General features: G+C 46.1%; 1 pseudogene; it reads right to left on the reverse strand.

Annotated features, from left to right (window-relative positions):
* Positions 1-17,759, reverse strand: part of LOC119445774 ((3R)-3-hydroxyacyl-CoA dehydrogenase-like) — a 31,350-nt pseudogene extending 13,591 nt beyond the window's left edge.
* Between the last annotated feature and the right edge of the window lie 1,490 nt (positions 17,760-19,249).

Raw genomic sequence — 19,249 nt, forward strand, 5'->3', positions numbered from 1 at the left:
CGTTCTCGTTGTTATAGGACGGTGCAAAATGTCGTGTTATATAACTTTTCTTGGTCAACGCAATTTTATTGTCAATGTTTGGTTTAGCACATTTTTTTCCCATGTTTTGTAAGTGTATCACTCGTAGCTGAGGCCTCGTCAGGCATAAACTGCCTTTAGCTTCTGTCCCGGCATCAGGCTTTATGTGCTGTCTGCTGCGAAAACTGAAATAAAAAAAAGCATCATGCTGCCGCTAGCTTCCCTCTGTCTCCAAAACTTCGCTTACGCAACCTCCAACACAGGCTTAAGGAAAGACAAGCGCATGAAGCCACCAGCCATATCAGCTCACCCTTAAATTCGCACCATCTGCAGATTACTTCCAAGATACGGCGCGCGGGCTACGTATGCGCTGAACCAAGCGCAACCAAGCGCAGCCATGACCGCGCTAAAGGAGGTGGTGCGCGCTTGATCATTTGACCAATATTGGGAGCGCAGGAAGACTGCCACCATCCTACTCGACTCACCCTCGCAAGCTTTCCCTCGCACCCTCAGCAAACGTCCTGAGGACCGTCCAATCTTATCGCACTGGAACTCTACACGGATCATCACGGCAATAGCGTTCGTGAGAACTTGCCTGGAGTGTCCATATAATTGCGCAACCAAAATGTGACGGGGATAAGAGCAGGCAAAATTAAACAGACAATAGAGACTTTTAGTATTGCGGAAAATGCTTGCGTTAGCGTTAGCGTGTTACGCACGCTAAATCTTTGCGGAACGCTGTTCGATAGAGTTTTAGTATAGCGTAAGACAACGATGCGCCGCTAAGAGCAAAACCATCTAGCTGCGAGTAGTCAAAGCAGCAAACTGAGCAGCTCGACAACCAAACTAGCCGTGTGGATCCACGCCAAGCCTTGAAACGAGCCTGCATGTCAAGCACTCGGGCCGAGGGTGCCACCATGTTTGCAACGCTAGAAACTTAGCGAGCGTTTAGCGTCTCCGCTATATTTGAAAAATAGCGGACGCACGCCACCCGCAAAACTGAAATAGCGTTCTGAGCATGCGCAGTCTGACCCCGCTATTTTATTGCGTTTAGCGTGGTGCCATTTCCGCAATACTAAAACTGTCTAATGTATCTACGGAATATATATAGAGAGAAGCTATATACAGCCGATACAGCGGAACAGCCACACGTGCGCTTCTCCGATCATGGTCTTCATCCTCTTGGTGGCGCCTTCTTCAATGTACGGCAATGGCAGGTAACATATGACCCCTTTGGTGGGAGCCCCGTCTTGTCCCTTAGGAAAGGAAAGGGTTGTCAGAAAAGTAGGGCTGCGAATGGGAGACGTGCACTGGATGGTACGGAAGATGACGAGCTACCGTCCACCGGGGAGATCTTTTATGTGACTTCAGTGAGCTGGCGGATAACCTTGTAAAGCCCAGAATAGCGAGGTGGAAGCTTATAAGGCAGGCCGACGTGGCGGCCAGGCGTCCAAAGAAAGACCAAAGAGCCTGGAGAGAAGTGAAAGCGTCTGTGGTGGCTGTCGTAGAGGGCCTTTGGGGATATCTGCAAGGCAGAGGTGATCCCGTGCAATCGGCAGAGCTGCGTGTGTGTGTGTGTGTGTGTGTGTGTGTGTGTGTGTGTGTGCGTGTGTGTGTGTGTGTGTGTGTGTGCGTGCGTGCGTGTGTGCGTGCGTGCGTGCGTGCGTGCGTGCGTGTGCGAGCGCATGTGTGTGCGCACGCGCGCGTGGTATCCACAAGCCTATGGACTCGACGTAACCGAAGCCTCGGTAAATTCATAGGCACAATGAAAGGTTGGCGTCATGTCACATACTATACAGAGTGATCATTTTAGCAGCAGAGCTGTTTAAGCTCTTGGTTGCGCCGCGTAGTGCGAACAAAAACTGCTCCTGGCGATGACGTCTGCGCGCGTTCCGTAGCAACCACTTCGCGTAGCGGCGTGTGCTTCGCGTCCTCTCCGTGCAGTGCACATGTTGCCTTGACATGAGACGTTAAGGAGAGGGAAGGAGAGCATGCGCGCGGCGCGCTATGCTCGGGAGAAAGAGAAAATGAGAACGAGAGAGAAAGAAATTGTAGCAGCACCAACGAGGAAACGCGCAGAGCTGCTGCCGACGCCGTCCGCGTTTCCTCATTTCCCCGCGTTCGCGCCGCACGCGCGCGGTGTTCTTGACTGCAGCAGGCGCCTCTGGCGGCGGCTCGGCTAGTTTCGACCAGCCACGCCCCGGCAAGTGTGGAGGCCCCGCTTTGACAGATGACACCAGTTTGGAGACATGCGCCATCAAACTCGCCGTAAGAATGCACAGTTGCTCCACTTACTTTTTTAAGAAAACACTCTCTTACGCATTGAAGCACAAAAGTAACTGGAACGCCCATGTATTTGGTCCCACACTATTGGAAATAATATCTGGAAATTGGTGTCATCCTGGTAATTTATTTCAAGTGTATAGGTCTTGCAAGCTCACAGGTTACAATTCGTAAATTGCAAGATGTGCCATAAAGTAAATAATTAAGAAATTATTTAGGGAATTTTGTTAATTACTTTAATATGTGTTTGGATTTCTCGTGCTGCTGATGTCCGCCTCTTCGAATAATCCAACTCTAGGACAAGATTCATGCCATCGGCCACAGTCTGTTTTTACAAATTCCATAGAACTGGAAAATGATCACCCCGTATATTAGATCGCAGGGTGCTTTTTGCCGGCATCCTGCTGACCTATTACACGGCGCTTCATGGCGGCATGTATCTTGGTAGTCCATTACAATCTAGACGCATAGACCAACCCGACAGGCAAACTGCTGATACATATGCGCAAGCGTTGCCTTACTTTTAATATCTATGTTATGTTTCTCTTTGAAAACTGCAATTTCTGCTGCTCCAGCGAGGCAAAGGCCTTAGTCAGGAGGCTTACGCCCTCCTTTTCCCTTGGCTTGCGGACAAACCTTGTATTTTCTTGCCCATATGGAAGGAAACAAAATGTGTTGGCTGCTCAAAAGTTGTTGCCCACACAAAAGATTATTCCTACGATTTACTTTACAATGATTGGCTGCAAGAGAACTCATGCGACGATTCATTAAATGTATTTTATTTCGTGGTATCGATCACGCTTGTTCGTGCAGTACGCGCTATTTTCGTATCAATGGTAGTACGTGATTTTATTCGGCATTCATGTTTTTTATGTCATCGTATTGACGTCCCGCTTAATATCATAGACAGAATTGCCATCCGTCGTACGCATCCGTTTGCTCACACCGTAAGCTGCGCAGGATGAGCAAAACCGTACGCACAGCCACTACTTCAATTCGACTTATTGCTGAAGTGAAAATCTGAGCAATATAATAGAAGGCTGAGGCACTGAAGGATTGTCCAGAAGGAACACATTTTGATAATTGGAATCGTTTAGGAGTCTTTCGTTGTTGTTTTTTCGTTGTTTCATCTCCCATAAAGAATTATAATCTCAAAAACCTCTGGAAAAATAATCATACGCAGCCCTATGATTGAGGCAGAGCTCAAACTAGAAAAAAATAATGATAGTAGTGCTAAAAATACACCAATGACGAGCTTGACGGCTGCAAGGAACGGACACGACACTTCTATATGCCACCACCTAATAGAGTGTCATGACAAGTATGAAAAGTCCGGTTATTGCGCGCATAGAGAAACACAGCCTATCAGACATTAACACGAAGTTCGCACCAAAACATTAATGTTACTGCCTTCCACACCACCGCGCGCCCAATATAATTATGCGCTAAAACTGCTCAATGCACTTTGAGATGATAAATCAGAGCGTGCCAGAAAGATGAAAGCACGCGGCATCCTCAGCGATCAGTTGTGGCCTCGGGTCCGTCGGCCTCAGGAGCCCGTTCCATCGCTTACACGCGTCAGCTCGAGCAGCGCAGATAGAAGTAATTACGTTCGTAAGACTGCTACCCCCTTATTGTAGAATTTTATTCTTACGTCGACAGCTGCGACTGCTGGTCAAGTTTTGTCAATCAACTCACGCTTACTATTGGCGCAAGAACTGAAGTTTGCACGTATGCTCCAAGCCTTCTGTCGACTACAACGCTCGTCTTTGCAGCGGCGGGCATGGCAAGCTTGCTGATCTTATGAATGGTTTTAGCTTTGTGAACATGCCTTTTAGAGCACAGCTCTTAGGCGTCCGTTCCTACGTTGAGCGTCAGCGTCCCTCGCCATAATCGAGCGACCGAGCACAGCGAGGGATGAAAGAGAGAACGCAGCGGGGGATGAAAGACTGGGATAGCGAAGAGAGCGCGATGAGGAAAGCGGAGGAAGAGTGTATGGCGAAAGCATAAGAAATGCGTATTAGTTACACCATAGCGTAGTACCGCGCAAGACGTGCTCTGCGGCGACCCGCTACGAGATGGTACCATAGTGGCGTACGCCGTCACACAGTCGCCGATGACGTCATCACTAAGGCATGTGGTGAGCGCGTCCACCGATACCATATATGGAAACAAAGCACTGACGTGGGCTTTGTACCCACTGTGCATCGCTACTTCGCCTGTGTAGCCGCCCCTAGAGAATGCGCTCGATCTGCGCGAGCCACGCATTCCCGTGTTCACACTTTCTTTCTGCACATTGAGCTACGCAACCGATGAAATTCAAAACACCTAAAACGCTGCGCTGAAATTTCGCATTACGGAGTATCGTAATCATCGGTGAATTTTTTCTTAAGATTTTTCTTGCGACAAAATTTGTTCGTATGTTTGCTTAGTCAATTCCGCCCCATTTATAGTTTTGCGGTTTTGAACGTGTTTTGTATCTGGTCTGTCTTCATAAACTTCGGTTTACGGCACGTTTCTGCCTGTGTCGTGGCATGCTTCAGCCGGCATGCCACCAGGCTAACATCCCCAGCTACAATTAAAGCATTCAGATGTGTTTACCACACACTGCACCACCTAATTCCTCAGCTGGTGGCAGCAGTGCTCTATGATTGGTAAAGACACACGGCTGGCCCTCGGGAATATCAGCAGACTTTTGTTTTATGCGGGAACTACGCTTACACCAAATGCAATTTTATTCAAGTTGTGGTCGTGAATTACGTGGCAGGCTGGCATACACGCAAAGTGCATGTAATATTGTTTTCTACTTGTATTAGCTGAGTGCCCGCAAACACCATCGCGATCCAATATGCCGCTATTGCTACGCTCGAACAGCGCGCTATAATCGCATTTATCTCCGCTAGTGTAACAGCGATTGGTAACTTCGGTGACAATATTTTTCACTATTGTAAATCAGTTGATCGTATCATTACTCGCTGCAGTCGCAATCGAAAATCGCGCCGCAACGATTTACCGCTTCAAGCGGTCACAACACCGAAAGTGCGTCATTTGGCACTTAATATGTTGACAGCTGAAAGCGCTCTCGACACGATCGTTTCTCCACTTGACCGCCGCAGGGCACGAATATTTGGCACCGAAAGTCTGGTAAGGAAGATGGAAGAACTCATCCTCCGTGCATAGCGCTGGTAATGACGATTGGCCAGCGTTCGTCGTCTTCACTACAGAGAATTGCACTTCGAAAAGCCACGAAGAAGAAAAGAGCTGAGCGGAGGATCAGAGCACGGTGGAACACTGGGCCGGTATTTTGTAGCGATGCCTTTCTGATGCTAATGCCTTTTCGCGCTTTTCGCGCTTGGTCAGTGGTCAGAGCGACGGTCCGCTCATGTTATCAACGGGATCAGCCGACCGTGAGTGGTAGATCATAAGACTAGCATAGAATAAGGCCTTTGCCTCCAGCGAGGCAAAGGCCTTAGTCAGGAGGCTTACGCCCTCCTTTTCCCTTGGCTTGCGGACAAACCTTGTATTTTCTTGCCCATATGGAAGGAAACAAAATGTGTTGGCTGCTCAAAAGTTGTTGCCCACACAAAAGATTATTCCTACGATTTACTTTACACTGATTGGCTGCAAGAGAACTCATGCGACGATTCATTAAATGTATTTTATTTCGTGGTATCGATCACGCTTGTTCGTGCAGTACGCGCTATTTTCGTATCAATGGTAGTACGTGATTTTATTCGGCATTCATGTTTTTTATGTCATCGTATTGACGTCCCGCTTAACATCATAGACAGAATTGCCGTCCGTCGTACGCATCCGTTTGCTCACACCGTAAGCTGCGCAGGATGAGCAAAACCGTACGCACAGCCACTACTTCAATTCGACTTATTGCTGAAGTGAAAATCTGAGCAATATAATAGAAGGCTGAGGCACTGAAGGATTGTCCAGAAGGAACACATTTTGATAATTGGAATCGTTTAGGAGTCTTTCGTTGTTCTTTTTTCGTTGTTTCATCTCCCATAAAGAATTATAATCTCAAAAACCTCTGGAAAAATAATCATACGCAGCCCTATGATTGAGGCAGAGCTCAAACTAGAAAAAAATAATGATAGTAGTGCTAAAAATACATCAATGACGAGCTTGACGGCTGCAAGGAACGGACACGACACTTCTATATGCCACCACCTAATAGAGTGTCATGACAAGTATGAAAAGCCCGGTTATTGCGCGCATAGAGAAACACAGCCTATCAGACATTAACACGAAGTTCGCACCAAAACATTAATGTTACTGCCTTCCACACCACCGCGCGCCCAATATAATTATGCGCTAAAACTGCTCAATGCACTTTGAGATGATAAATCAGAGCGTGCCAGAAAGATGAAAGCACGCGGCATCCTCAGCGATCAGTTGTGGCCTCGGGTCCGTCGGCCTCAGGAGCCCGTTCCATCGCTTACACGCGTCAGCTCGAGCAGCGCAGATAGAAGTAATTACGTTCGTAAGACTGCTACCCCCTTATTGTAGAATTTTATTCTTACGTCGACAGCTGCGACTGCTGGTCAAGTTTTGTCAATCAACTCACGCTTACTATTGGCGCAAGAACTGAAGTTTGCACGTATGCTCCAAGCCTTCTGTCGACTACAACGCTCGTCTTTGCAGCGGCGGGCATGGCAAGCTTGCTGATCTTATGAATGGTTTTAGCTTTGTGAACATGCCTTTTAGAGCACAGCTCTTAGGCGTCCATTCCTACGTTGAGCGTCAGCGTGCCTCGCCATAATCGAGCGACCGAGCACAGCGAGGGATGAAAGAGAGAACGCAGCGGGGGATGAAAGACTGGGATAGCGAAGAGAGCGCGATGAGGAAAGCGGAGGAAGAGTGTATGGCGAAAGCATAAGAAATGCGTATTAGTTACACCATAGCGTAGTACCGTGCAAGACGTGCTCTGCGGCGACCCGCTACGAGATGGTACCATAGTGGCGTACGCCGTCACACAGTCGCCGATGACGTCATCACTGAAGCATGCGGTGAGCGCGTCCACCGATACCATATATGGAAACAAAGCGCTGACGTGGTCTTTGTACCCACTGTGCATCGCTATTTCGCCTGTGTAGCCGCCCCTAGAGAATGCGCTCGATCTGCGCGAGCCACGCATTCCCGTGTTCACACTTTCTTTCTGCACATTGAGCTACGCAACCGATGAAATTCAAAACACCTAAAACGCTGCGCTGAAATTTCGCATTACGGAGTATCGTAATCATCGGTGAATTTTTTCTTAAGATTTTTCTTGCGACAAAATTTGTTCGTATGTTTGCTTAGTCAATTCCGCCCCATTTATAGTTTTGCGGTTTCGAACGTGTTTTGTATCTGGTCTGTCTTCATAAACTTCGGTTTACGGCACGTTTCTGCCTGTGTCGTGGCATGCTTCAGCCGGCATGCCACCAGGCTAACATCCCCAGCTACAATTAAAGCATTCAGATGTGTTTACCACACACTGCACCACCTAATTCCTCAGCTGGTGGCAGCAGTGCTCTATGATTGGTAAAGACACACGGCTGGCCCTCGGGAATATCAGCAGACTTTTGTTTTATGCGGGAACTACGCTTACACCAAATGCAATTTTATTCAAGTTGTGGTCGTGAATTACGTGGCAGGCTGGCATACACGCAAAATGCATTTAATATTGTTTTCTACTAATATAAGCTGAGTGCCCGCAAACACCATCGCGATCCAATATGCCGCTACTGCTACGCTCGAACAGCGCGCTATAATCGCATTTATCTCCGCTAGTGTAACAGCGATTTGTAACTTCGGTGACAATATTTTTCACTATTGTAAATCAGTTGATCGTATCATTACTCGCTGCAGTCGCAATCGAAAAGCGCGCCGCAACGATTTACCGCTTCAAGCGGTCACAACACTGAAAGTGCGTCATTTGGCACTTAATATGTTGACAGCTGAAAGCGCTCTCGACACGATCGTTTCCCCACTTGACCGCCGCAGGGCACGAATATTTGGCACCGAAAGTCTGGAAAGGAAGATGGAAGAACTCATCCTCCGTGCATAGCGCTGGTAATGACGATTGGCCAGCGTTCGTCGTCTTCACTACAGAGGATTGCACTTCGAAAAGCCACGAAGAAGAAAAGAGCTGAGCGGAGGATCAGAGCACGGTGGAACACTGGGCCGGTATTTTGTAGCGATGCCTTTCTGATGCTAATGCCTTTTCGCGCTTTTTGCGCTTGGTCAGTGGTCAGAGCGACGGTCCGCTCACGTTATCAACGGGATCAGCCGACCGTGAGCGGTAGATCATAAGACTAGCATAGAATAAAGCACAAGGCATCGCTACAAAATACCGGCCCTGGACGCCTTTTATCGGTGGGACAATAACTGGCCGCGCCAAATGCATTTCAAGAGAGGCGAGTCGGCGCTCCTATACATTTTACTCCGAGGTTCAGTCTAAGTGACCTCTATTCTGCCGGCTCTAATCGCCAAGCGGTGTCAGGTGATTACAGTGACGTAACAATGAGATAAACTTGGTCCTTGCCTGGCTGGCGCCGTACGTTCTTCATCTGCCTCACTGACACCTATATAGAAAAAAAAAGAATAAACCTGGCAGTCACGCTATCCAGGCCAGTATATAGTGACTGGGTAAGAAAAGACGACGAGGCGCACTGTTCTCGGCTCGTTCAGCCTTTGGTATGTATAAGCTTTAATTTCAAAAGCTAAGCAGAGATTTCATATTTTCTGTTGCTGTCTTTTTTATAATGACCTGTTCAAATGATTTTGTGAACTCGAATAGTGAGACTGTAACTCCTTTTTTTTTTGCGGGAAATGTAACGTCACCTCGGGCCAGCAATGACTGGATAGGCGAAGACGACAAGGGGCCCTATTCCTTTATCTTCTGTACAAAGTGGGTATGAGTCATATATACAGAGGCAAACAAATAACCAGGTATTTGCGCCTATGTACGCTCACGAAAATAATTTCATAGTTCACATTTTCAGATATTACCTCTAATGTGACCCATCAAAATCATGTTGCGAACTGTTAAACTAATCATCAACGCCTGTCCGGTCACTTCCTTAGCTCTTGTTCGTGTCTATGTTGCGCTGTTTACCCAAGATTAACCTAAACCAACTCGCCCAAATGTCAGTTTCGTTAAGGTTACCACGTTTATAGCGCCAGCACATAGCGACATTATGTTTCTCAAGGAGCACACCGGAAGTCGGCCTCAGGCAACCGGAAGTTGAGGTGTCTCTGAGACAGTGAGAATAATAAGCACCCATCTGAAAGGAGATAATGGTTTAAGATAAGAGTTGTATAGGATAGATGTGATATAGGAGCATAAGTTTAGTTAAGGAAAGGACCATTTAACCGTCAGGTCTTTCTCATCATTATGATGATTAACTATCATCATCATCAATGGCTCGAGTGTCGTCTTCTTCCACAGCTGGCTCGATGGAGCCCCTCGGCGCAACCGCGCGAACGCGCTCGTGCCACTGGTCACGCGTTCGTCGTCGTCTTCTTCCACAGCTGCTTCCATGGAGGCTCACCATTCCAGCGCAGAATTTCACTTCTCTTCTGTCGTCGTAATGGGGAGGCTGCGTTGACGGGGGTATGAGCCATTCACTGTTCGTGTCCTAACGCGCGCTCCGCCGGCGCGTTAGGACACGTCGTCAGTTGCTCCTCTGGGTGTTTAGAAGAAGGGCGTGTGTTAACCTAAGGTCTAGACGCTAACGCCGTTCAATACACTCAAAGGGAACATTAAAGTCGCCTAAAGTGGTTTTTTTTCTTGTTTTATCGGAATTGGAGAATGCAAAGAGGCGCAGCGTTTCTTGCTCAGTTGGCCCTTGGATACCTTTCAGGCTTAATTGCAATAATGAAAGAATGGATTTAATATTGCCTGATGCTTCCCCTGATAGCAGTCATTTAGACAATTTTGGGAACTAGACAAAGACAGGCCTGCGCGGCCACGCAGCACAGTCACAACGTAAGCTGGTGGAGCGGCTCAAGAGTAGCTCCAATTTCGGCACCACGCACACCAGGGTCTTCGCGACAAAGTCTCTTCGCCTCGTTTTGACGAGAACGATCTTCTGAACTGTCCGCCCGGCGTCGATGGCGAGCTGCGCACGATGCGTTTGCAGGCACGTTAACTAGACGGCGCCACCATAGTAGCGGAGACTGGGGATCGCTTTTTTTTGCGCGCCTCGTCTGAATGGCATCTCGTCGTCTGCGCCTTAACTAGATAGCGCCACCATACTGGCGCAGGCTCCGATCGTCTGCGTTTATAGGGTTTTCGTTCCGCTGCCCGATAGCAAGCGCTTGCGTAGGTCAGTGGTAAAGTATCCGGCTCCGGCGCAGCGCACGTGGGTTCAATCCCGGCGGAATCCGGGTACGTTTTTTCGCATTTCCGGCGATAGCAGTTACGGGGCTGGCAGCGGCGGCATCATCGCGACCAGAAACGGTTATTGGAATGAGCCCATAACAGCTTACGCTGTAAAAAATGAGGTTCTAACGCAATTTTCTTGCGGTTAATACAATACGGTTGTTATTGCTTTCTTCGTAGTAAGTACCACGAAAGAAAAAAAAAGACGCGCGTATGGAGTGTTCTTACAGTACGCGCATCACAGCCATCACAACCGTGGGGCTTTAACCCAGATAATTATAATAAGCTTTCATGCGTCTTCACAGCACTTGCATGTAGACTCCTTACAGCAAATGACGAGGACATTATTTAAATTTTGTTTGCGTTGCCTCAGGCGTTCGATCGTGAGGCTACGGAGATAACGAGATTTCCAGCTTATATAACTCCTGAGCGCAGTAAATTTTGGGTCTGTCCTTCTAAGGAGAACTGCCCATGCAATAGCATAGCCACCCACCTGACAAGGTTTCGGTCACTTTCTGTGCGGCCTCCAGCTGCTTGTCGGCGACAACCAACGTCGCACCTTCGCCCGCTAAGGCGAGGCATGTGGCCTCGCCGATGCCGCTGGCACCCCCCGTCACCAGAGCCAACCGTCGACGAGAGACATACCTTCCGGAGTCACGCTTGAGGCCAGAATGCTCGCAGAACGCCGTCAGTGCCTTATCGCCACAACTGAGAAGAGAGTACTTATATCAATGGTTGTCGGCGCCCGCCGTGTATTTGCGTGTCTATCTTCGATAGTGTTGAGTGCAGAAGTGAACACACTGGTCTGAAGAATAGGTACCTCCCCCCTGATAATCTGACTCTTTTGCCATACGAAGATAAAAGTGGTTGGAAGACCAAGAGAAGTGTTATACACTTTCACCCCAAACAGTATTCTCACACATCAAAATCCAATCGCTATGCTTAGTTATCGTTGCATCTGATATGACCTTAAAGGGACACTAAGGAGAAGCACTAAATCCGTTTAGATAATTAAATCATTCTTGAAGAACTCTAGTTTCGTTGATTTCGCACCAATTCGTTTTGGTTGAATAAAGGTTCTTGAAGTTTCATAAATTTAGTCAATGGCTCTTTTAGAATACACTGTAGTACATTTTTACCGATCATAATTTAACTGTTGGCGATAAAAATGGTGTCGAAGTGCAAGACATCACGGATAGCTGGTGCAGAGGCTTCAAGGCGGCATCGCCACCAGCCTCCCGTTTTCGCGTCTTCACTGGCACGCCAAGCGTCTTCTCACGTTAAGGTTGACTTTCTTGGTATTGTGAAAGGCTAATTTACTAACACAGCTCAAATCACTTCTCTATTTAGTGTCCCTCTAATGTTTTACCAAGGAATATTTACACATACGGGCGACACATCTTTTCAAGCGCTCAGTAGGCAGAATAGTGAAAACAGCATACCTGTTAGGAAAGTTCATCAGTATATCGTTACAATGCGACGAATTTCAGCGAAAGGAAAGGAAGTGCTCATAGAGAAAAAGGAAGACGACGTAGTCCTTGGAATCGCCGTGGTCTTTGTGGTTGGTCTTGTCGGCTGGCGCAGTTCATTCGTGTTTATTATATTTTTCCAGCTTTCCCCAGGCATAATTGTTCTACAACAAACTTGGCTTTGAAATGGTAAAACATTCTCAAGAAATTATCGATTATTTCGCTTGCATTGACCTGCCAGAGGTAATGGCGTTGCTTTCTTGGTTTCGACTAAATTCAGTCACAAGGCCACGATATCATATTAATGTGTGTCTACTGAGTGCGAAATTTTAGCACTAGACATAACGCTCGCAGACTGATCGCCTTTTTCCTTAATGAACTTATATTCCACAGTCGGAGTGCATGTCCACCTGATCTCTAGACGGCGCATTAGCTTCCTGCAGAAAAGCCATAATACTCGCCGGTGACTTATATTCTCATCATGTGTCTTGGGGTTTCAAAACTCATTTAGGTGGAAAAGACATGTAGGGATGGACTCTTGATAACAATCTTTCTTGTCTAAATTTAAAATTGCTACGTTTGTTCGCGGCCAGTCTCAATCAGCGATAGATCGCACTTTTTTCGAGCTCGTATTTAACTATATCCTCGTGGAATACTATACACTGTGCTGCAAACAGTGACCACATTCCTATTATTTTAGATATTCATTTTCCTTTCATTTCTTTCAGAAGCGAAATTGACACATAAGTAAATTATGACAAATTTCAAAAGTACTTAAGCTCGACGATGCATTCATGCACGCATATGCAAGAGGATATTAGGGCTATGAGCCTCTGCGCAGTTTTAAAACGTTCCTTGAAGAACGCGGCTTTTAAGTTCACCTCAGATAAAGGCGGACATTTCAGTTTGTGGTGGAATTGAGAATGTACGCGAGTTCATCGAAGGCGAAAAGCTGCCTGGAAGCAACTTGTTTGTAAATAATGTCCGAAAAAATTGGAGTGATTACCAATTTGTTGCTGCATCTTTCAAGCCTACGGGATCTATAGCCAAGATGAGTATGATACGAAGAAATTTAGATATCTGCCTAAATCTAAACATAAGGGAGCCCTTTTTAGATTTTTATGCTCTCGAAAGATGCCTCTGGTTCCAACAAATATTGATTCTTTTGTCCTTTCGCCACGTGAATGATCCGAATTTTTAGAAAATATTGGAAAGGGACTAGAAAAGATCCACTTCAATCGTTCCAGCGTAGCTGCTAAACCCGGTGCCACTTGAGGATTTTAGGAAGTCACATTACAAGAGCTGGCGGATGTTGTTGGTTCTCTGCCTTTTTCAGTGCCTGGTCCAGATGAAGTTACCGCAGGCGTGATAAAATTGTGTATGAATTGTCCCCTCAAGAAATTCTGAATATGGCCACTTACTCTTTGAAAAGTGCCTGGATACCTTAAGAATGCAAACTTGCTAAGGTAATTCCAATACTTAAAAAAACATGGACGTGGACATCATTTCGATAATATTAGACCAATTTCTCTCACATCCAATCTGATTAAACTAATACAAAGAATTTTCAATTACCGAATGACGATCTATATTTCTGAAAATGCAATGCTTAGCCGCACTCAAATTGGCTTTACATCTGGATGCTTGATGTGGTGAGCGCACGGGGACTTACATAGTCGCTTTCTCGGCGCCGAAGAAAATATACAGCATTAGTGACCCTAGATCTAGCTAAAGCTTAAGATTCCTTGGAGCATGGCATACTGATAAAGCAACTAGAGAATTACATTTTTCCGAAATACATCACGGCATGGGCTTCAGAATTTATAAGGAAAAGATAATTCTATTGTTATCAAAGCGAATGCTTATCGTCAACGTATAAGCAGAAATGCGGGGTACCACAAGGGTGAGGGTCATCTCCTGTTTGATTTATTATATTTTAAAATCCATTTTACGATGCGGCGGATAGGCCAAAATTTGTTCATTTGTCTAAGGTTGCCACAGTGGCTAGTGTCAACGCAATCTCGCCTAACGATCCTTCGTCGACCATACGGAAGATTGTACGAGAAGTGCATCGGTGCCAGCAAATGTCCCATTGCCCCGATGACTCCCTGGGCGCATATGCCAGGTAATCAGAATCTGTGACACCAGCCCCGTGACAACGGCCTGTTAACACAGCAGACGCCGATGAGTACCGATCGAGGTGCAGTGCCATTAGGGCTCGCATTCCGGCAACCGCCTTGCAACTATGGCCCACGTTTGCGCTCCGCTCCCTTTGTCAACAACCGCCCACTACCTATCAATCAATCAATCAATCATATTTTATTTTCTTTGAAAAGGAGGAGTACGGGTCTTAAAGATAAAACAGCTTGACGATGTCCCCACTCCTTACACGTTGGCGAAACAGCAGGGTGACAGCCAGTCATACATAAGAATTGCGAAGTGGACAAGCAATAGAAAGTGACGAGTAATACAGAACGAAAGTAACAGATTGGCAAACAATCACACCAGCAAAAAATGGCAGTACAATTAATCAACAACATGAACTGCAGCGGTCGACTAGAACAGAGAAAAAAACGGAAGGCATATATACTAGTCCTGCCAATAAATAAGCTGGCAAAAACGTTTGATAAGACAGTTTCAGTTACAGGAAAGATCAAAATCTTGCTGGTTTAATATGTTTAGCAGCGAAGGAAGTGTGTAAGACAAAGAATTTTCGTCATAGGAAGTTCTAAGGGTGGGTACGAGCCATATCTCTTTATGTCTGGTCTGACAAACACTTGCATTGACGCGTAGTCTTGCCAGGTGAATTGCATCATCAAATACCAAAGTTAACGAAACCTTTATAACACAACATCAAGCTGTAATTGTAAAAACAAAACGCAGGAAGAAATATATATTTAGAAAAAAGAGGTTCTGTGCAGTAAGTATGACGTACATCAGCTGTGTAACGCACAGCTCTTTTCTGCAGCAAATGTAGCTTCTGCAAATTTGTCCTACGGTGTCATGCAATGCGGAGAGAAACATCTATCCAGAGCCTTCAGACATGAGCCGATGCTTCGAACAGCCCCGTGCGTCTCGACCACTTCCTGTGTGCGGTGTTCTCTTCCAGCTGCGGTGTTCCCGGCCACATAGTACGATCTTGCAAACGCTGACCTTCATTGAAGCATGAACCAGTGCCCACGTCACTGCAGCCTTTTTTTCCTACCGTTCTCTACGCGACGTCCGCTACGCACACCTTCTAGTCTTTCGGAACAACTCAACGCCCTCTGATCGAAGTATGACGCCGCCACTTGTCCCACGTGCTACGCGATCTCCATAACCGCTGCACCCCACTTTGTCACCACCGCGGGAAAACTAGTCAGAGCGGCCAAAGCGGGGTGAGACCTCTGGACACCGGACACAACCCACAGATATACCTCCGCCAGTGCTGATGTTGGAAAACAAAGCTCATGTACTTGTCGGTGGCGTACCTATCCCGGCGCTTGTTGATACAGGGGGCGACGATTTCTGTGATGAGTATCAGCTTTAAGAGGTTTCTAGGACTGGAAGTAATGTTTCCTTGGAACCATGGTGCGACGTTTCGTAGACTGAATGGTGATACGTTGTGCCCATGATGGCGTTTGCACTATTGACGTGTCTTTGTGCGGTAAAATGTTTACCATAAAATTTGCGGTTGTTGCACGATCTTCGCACGATGTTATTTTGGGCATTGACTTCTTGCTGGAGTGTGGTGCTACTACATGTTGACTGTCGAAGTGCGGAACGTTTGGTGCGCAGCAGTCTCCCAACTGAGCTCTTCCTCAATTCCTCTTATCGTGAATGCGTCTTCTGTGTTTTCGAAGATACAGTCGTCCCCGCACTTTCTGCCGTGTGTGTTCTAGTTACTCGTTCCAGCAATGACCTTGCCATGTATGACGCCACGATAGAACCGATTCATTTCACCTGTATGAAAAAGAACGCTTTAACTTCTCATTGAGTGGTGTGGGTAGTTGAAGGGCGCACTGTCGTATGGATGATCAACTGTTCGACGGATGCTGCAGTTTTGCGAGGCGACATGAGACTTGGCCTATTCAAACTGGAATCATCCGTGATGCTGGCTGTACTAGATGATGCTCCAGGCGAGCAAGTGCATCTCCGCCCTGACGAATCGCAATTCCTTCAAATGATCAGCAAGTCGCTTAACACAAGTGAACGTCACGCACTCTCGACGCGCGCACAAGAGTTCAATTTTTCAAAAGATAGCAAAACCTTCGACTCCAGCACCTAGAATACCTCATCTCATCAACACTGCGTCAGTGTATCCCATGCGGCAGAAACATTACAGAGTATCAGCATCAGAGCGCTGGCGAAAAGGATATATTGTATCCGGGGGACAAATGTAACGAAGAAGAAGTGCCGGTTAGCCAGGTGCATCTCCGGTGTATGAAATACGACGCAGAAGTGCCGGTCAGAAGTGCGCCATCAGATAAGGCATCACCAGCGTTTTTACGCACGGGGCTTGTCCTGACTGTTCGCAGGGTTCCGACTGCCACACCGAGTTCGACCTCTCAATCCTGTCATTAAACACCTTGACAATATCATTATTCGGCAATTCCCTGGGCCACTCCAGTTATCCTTGTGAAGAATCAAGATGGTACGTGGAGATTCTGCGTTGATTATTGCCCACTGAATTTTGTAACTAAAAAAAGACGTCTACCCGCTGCCATAAATTGATGATACCATAGAGTGTTTTCATTCACTTTCCTGCTTTTCTTCTGTCACCCAGTTATTGGAAAATCTCGATACACCCAGACGACAAAAAAAACAACAAAAAACCGGCGTTTGGTATGTCGCATATAGCGACATAGCGGCTCCAAGCAGGTCTACAGGCTAACAAGGTCCCGTACGGGCGAGAAGTGTTGCACAGAGCCTTGTCCCGAAACTGCACATTATGGCAGAAAGAGCAAAATTTATCGCCGCTCTTAATAGCCGCAAGAGACAGTGTATGTCTCTTAAATGACATCATTGAAAAACTGCGGGAGGAAAAGCTACAGCTTGCAGCTGATAATAAACGGCTCGCATCAGAGAACAAAGCACTGTCTGAAAGGTTGGCTGAGCAGGAGCAATACTCCAGAATGAACAATGTTGAGGTTAGGGGCGTCCCCTGTACCCAAGGTGAGGACTGCATCACTGTACTGCAAACCATCGGCACGAAAATTGGGTGTCCATTAACGGTGGCTGACCTTGATGTCGCTCATCGAGTCCCTACAAAAGTGCAAGACAAAAAGAACATCATAGCTAGATTCTGTTCACGCACAAAAAAGAATGAATTTGTCAGCAAGGCACATAAGGCTAAGCTTCACCTAAGCGACATCGGTGTGAAAGCTTCTGTTGACAGCGCGGTTTACGTCAATGAACATTTGACGCCGCAAAATAAGGCACTCTTTTCGAAGGCGCTGGCTTTGAAAAAACAACACAAATGGCAATTTATGTGGATCAGCAATTGTCAAATCAAAGCCAGAAAGGCGGAGAGAACCAGAGTGTACCGCATTGCCAATGAATCAGACCTAGCGGTCATTAACTAAAAAGTGTTCAGTTTATACCTGCCTTAACACCTTTTCGTCCATCATGGCGACATATTACACAACCAGAAAGTTAAATGACTTCCTTCAGAATAGTAATCGCTCTTTTATTCATTTCAATGAGCGCAGCCTCCGCAAACATTACGATGACTTCCAGAATCTGCTTTCAGCTCTTTCTTACACTTTTTCAATCATTGCTGTCTCAGAGACCTGGCTTAGTGAAGTTGATAAAAACTTGTACTGTTTCCCTTCATATAAATCGGAGTATACCCACAGACAGTCTAGTAACCATGGTGGAACTGCTGTCTATATCTCGTCCGGAATCCCGTACAATCGAAGACTCGACCTCACGTTAAATACTCAAAACTGCGAATCAGTCTGGTTGGAATTTGATCCTAACTTTCTCAACATTGATAATAGAAATTTCATCTTTGGTTGCGTTTACCGTTCACCTTCTTCATCAGCTCCTGATTTTTGTATTTCTCTCGAAAATATAATGACAACGTTATCCATGGAGAACAAAAATGTCATAATTATGGACGATATGAACATAAACTTAATGGAGTCATCCCCGAGCTCTGTCAGTTATTCATCTTGTTTTCATGGTTTTGGTTACGAATGTCTTATTAATGTCCCTACTCGTTCAGTTCTTGACGGTTCCAGCACTCTAATCGATCATGCGTTGTCTAACCTTTTGAATCCACCTGATGCAGGAGTACTTGAAACTGACATTAATGACCATTTTCCCGTCTTTATCCGCACTACATCTGCGCACTATTCTTGTCCTAACACTTACACCAGACTTGTTTTTGATAAAAAGTTATTCTCAGAAGCTGTATCTCGTACTGACTGGTGTTTCGTTTTCGACACCAACGATGCACAGGTAGCCTCCTCGCGATTTCTAACAAAGTTGTTATCACACTATCATTCCTACTCTCAGATGCGCAAATGCAAAAAGAAAGTGGCGTCACCTCAAAACCCATGGCTCACCGATAGTCTGTTAAAAGCCATGCGCACACGAGAAAACCTTTATAAAAAAAGAAAAAGACAACCATTCAATATAAACCTGCGCGCGCGGTACAAAAAATTCTGCAACTCACTTTCTGCTCGGCTTAAAAAAGCGAAAACCTTATATTATGAAGAAAAAATACTTAAATGCGGTTCTGATGTAAAGAAAAAATGGCAAATAGTGAATTCATTTTTGAATAGGAGACAGGGAGCTGATAACATTGCCAAAATATCCCACGATGGCAATATTTATTTAGAGCCACTTAAGATTGCCGATGCTTTCAGCGATTCTTTCTTTCCTAATATCTCTACTCAAGCTAAACAGTACTCATATTCACCAAAGCGCCTTGCACAATCATTTTATATGTTTCCAACCACTCCTGATGAGGTGGTATCAGTAATTAACAATTTAAAAATAACAAGCGCTGGGCTGGATAACATTCATCCTGGTCACGTTAAATTAATTTCCAAATCAATATCATTTGTTCTGTCTGAAATTATTAACCTCATGTTTAAAACAGGCACTTTTC

Source organism: Dermacentor silvarum, chromosome 1, assembly GCF_013339745.2.
Source record: "Dermacentor silvarum isolate Dsil-2018 chromosome 1, BIME_Dsil_1.4, whole genome shotgun sequence".
NCBI classification, from domain to species: Eukaryota; Metazoa; Arthropoda; class Arachnida; order Ixodida; family Ixodidae; genus Dermacentor; species Dermacentor silvarum.